This window comes from Schistocerca gregaria, unplaced genomic scaffold (genome assembly GCF_023897955.1).
Source record: "Schistocerca gregaria isolate iqSchGreg1 unplaced genomic scaffold, iqSchGreg1.2 ptg000692l, whole genome shotgun sequence".
Lineage (NCBI taxonomy): Eukaryota > Metazoa > Arthropoda > Insecta > Orthoptera > Acrididae > Schistocerca > Schistocerca gregaria.
The window spans coordinates 498,760-502,620 of record NW_026062072.1 but is presented as its reverse complement, the minus strand read 5'-3'; positions in this window follow the sequence as shown (position 1 = coordinate 502,620).

Below are 3,861 nucleotides of genomic sequence, written 5' to 3'. Positions count from 1 at the left end.
GGCTTTGGTGCCTTGGACATGAGCTATGTCCTTAAGATTCTGCATGAAAGGAGGACTAGCAGCCGAGTTGAAAGGGAGAATGTGAAAAGTGTTCATATGTAGTAAAAACCTGAGAAATCCGTCCGTTTTCGTCATTTGTTATCGAATCAATTTGAAGCCAGATCGTCACATTGCCCGCTCTTCTCTCTGAAACGGTTGTACTTATCGTCTGCAAAGCTATGTCGCGTGCTGCAGTATGCGGAGACACTAAAAGAACCATAGTAAAACAGAGATGAAGCTTCTAAGTTGATGTAATAGCCAGTAAGGAGTAGTACTATTCAAGTATTAGTTATCGAATATTGACTTTGTAGCTGGCTTTGGTGCCTTGGACATGAGCTAGGACCTTAAGATTCTGCATGAAAGGAGGACTAGCAGCCGAGTTGAATGGGAGAATGTGAAAAGTGTTCATATGTAGTAAAAACCTGAGAAATCCGCCCGTTTTCGTCATTTGTTATCGAATCGACTTGAGGCCAGATCGTCACATTGGCCGCTCTTCTCTCTGAAACGGTTGTACTTATCGTCTGCAAAGCTATGTCGCGTGCTGCGGCATGCGGAGACACTAAAAGCACCATAGTAGAACACAGATGAAGCTTCAATGTTGATGTAATAGCCAGTAAGAAGTAGTACAATTCAAGATTTAGGTATCGATTATTGACTTTTTTGCTGGCTTTGGTGCCTTGGACATGAGCTAGGACCTTACGATTCTGCATGAAAGGAGGACTAGCAGCCGAGTTGCACGGGAGTATGTGAAAAGTGTTCATATGTAGTAAAAACCTGAGAAATCCGTCCATTTTCGTTATTTGTTATCGAATCGACTTAAAGCCAGATCGTCACATTGCCCGATCTTCTCTCTGAAACGGTTGTACTTATCGTCTGGAAAGCTATGTCGCGTGCTGCGGTATGCGGAGACACTAAAAGCACCATAGTAGAACACAGATGAAGCTTCTAAGTTGATGTAATAGCCAGTAAGGAGTAGTACTATTCAAGTATTAGGTATCGAATATTGACTTTTTAGCTGGCTTTGGTGCCTTGGACATGAGCTAGGACCTTAAGATTCTGCATGAAAGGAGGACTAGCAGCCGAGTTGAATGGGAGAATGTGAAAAGTGTTCATATGTAGTAAAAACCTGAGAAATCCGCCCGTTTTCGTCATTTGTTATCGAATCGACTTGAAGCCAGATCGTCACATTGGCCGCTCTTCTCTCTGAAACGGTTGTACTTATCGTCTGCAAAAGTATGTCGCGTGCTGCGGTATGCGGAGACACGAAAAGCACCATAGTGGACACACAGATGAAGCTTCTAAGTTGATGTAATAGCCAGTAAGAAGTAGTACAATTCAAGTTTTAGGTATGGATTATTGACTTTTCAGCTATCTTTGGTGCCTTGGAAATGAGCTAGGACATTAAGATTCTGCATGAAAGGAGGACTAGCAGCCGAGTTGTATGGGACAATGTGAAAACTATTCATATGTAGTAAAAACCTGAGAAATCCGTCCGTTTTCGTTATTTGTTATCGAATCGACTTGAAGCCAGATCGTCACATTGGCCGCTCTTCTCTCTGAAACAGTTGTACTTAACGTCTGCAAAGTTATGTCGCGTGCTGCGGTATGCGGAGACACTAAAAGCACCATAGTAGAACACAGATGAAGCTTCTAAGTTGATGTAATAGCCAGTAAGAAGTAGTACAATTCAAGTTTTAGGTATCGATTATTGACTTTTTAGCTGGCTTTGGTGCCTTGGACATGAGCTAGGACCTTAAGATTCTGCATGAAAGGAAGACTAGCAGCCGCGTTGCATGGGAGTATGTGAAAAGTGTTCATATGTAGTAAACACCTGAGAAATCCGTCCATTTTCGTCATTTGTTATCGAATCGACTTACAGCCAGATCGTCAACTTGGCCACTCTTCTCTCTGAAACGGTTGTACTTATCGTCTGCAAAGCTATGTCGCGTGCTGCGGTATGCGGAGACACTAAAATCACCATAGTGGAACACAGATGAAGCTTCTAAGTTGATGTAATAGCCAGTAAGAAGTAGTACAATTCAAGTTTTAGGTTTCGATTATTGACTTTTTAGCTGGCTTTGGTGCCTTGGACATGAGCTATGTCCTTAAGATTCTGCATGAAAGGAGGACTAGCAGCCGAGTTGAAAGGGAGAATGTGAAAAGTGTTCATATGTAGTAAAAACCTGAGAAATCCGTCCGTTTTCGTCATTTGTTATCGAATCAACTTGAAGCCAGATCGTCACATTGCCCGCTCTTCTCTCTGAAACGGTTGTACTTATCGTCTGCAAAGCTATGTCGCCTTCTGCGGTATGCGGAGACACTAAAAGCACCATAGTAGAACACAGATGAAGCTTCTAAGTTGATGTAATAGCCAGTAAGGAGTAGTACAATTCAAGTTTTAGGTATCGAATATTGACTTTTTAGCTGGCGTTGGTGCCTTGGACATGAGCTAGGACATTAAGATTCTGCATGAAAGGAGGACTAGCAACCGAGTTGCTCGGGAGGATGCGAAAAGTGTTCATATGTAGTAAAAACCTTAGAAATCCGTCCGTTTTCGTAATTTATTATCGAATCGACTTAAAGCAGTGCGTCACATTGGCCGCTCTTCTCTCTGAAACGGTTGTACTTATCGTCTGCAAAGCTAGGTCGCGTGCTGCGGTATGCGGAGACACTAAAAGCACCATAGTAGAACACAGATTAAGCTTCTATATTGATGTAATAGCCAGTAAGAAGTAGTACAATTCAAGTTATATTTATCGATTATTGACTTTTTATCTGGCTTTTGTGCCTTGGACATGAGCTAGGACCTTAACATTCTGCATGAAAGGAGGACTAGCAGCCGAGTTGCATGGGAGAATGTGAAAAGTGTTCATATGTAGTAAAAACCTGAGAAATCCTTCCATTTTCGTCATTTGTTATCGAATCGACTTAAAGCCAGATCGTCACATTGGCCGCTCTTATATCTGAAACGGTTGTACTTATCGTCTGCAAAGCTATGTCGCGTGCTGCGGTATGCGGAGACACTAAAAGCACCATAGTAGAACATAGATGAAGCTTGAAAGTTGATGTAATAGCCAGTAAGAAGTAGTACAATTCAAGATTTAGGTATCAATTATTGACTTTTTTGCTGGCTTTGGTGCCTTGAACATGAGCTAGGTCCCTACGATTCTGCATGAAAGGAGGACTAGCAGCCGAGTTGCACGGGGGAATGTAAAAAGTGTTCATATGTAGTAAAAACCTGAGAAATCCGTCCGTTTTCGTAATTTATTATCGAATCGACTTAAAGCAGTGCGTCACATTGGCCGCTCTTCTCTCTGAAACGGTTGTACTTATCGTCTGCAAAGCTATGTCGCGTGCTGCGGTATGCGGAGACACTAAAAGCACCATAGTAGAACACAGATTAAGCTTCTATGTTGATGTAATAGCCAGTAAGAAGTAGTACAATTCAAGTTATATTTATCGATTATTGACTTTTTATCTGGCTTTTGTGCCTTGGACATGAGCTAGGACCTTAACATTCTGCATGAAAGGAGGACTAGCAGCCGAGTTGAATGGGAGAATGTGAAAAGTGTTCATATGTAGTAAAAACCTGAGAAATCCGTCCGTTTTCGTAATTTGTTATGGAATCGACTTAAAGCCAGATCGTCACATTGGCCGCTCTTCTCTCTGAAACGGTTGTACTTATCGTCTGCAAAGCTATGTCGCGTGCTGCGGTATGCGTAGATACTAAAAGCACCATAGTAGAACACAGATGAAGCTTCTAAGTTGATGTAATAGCCAGTAATAAGTAGTACAATTCAAGATTTACGTATCGATTATTGA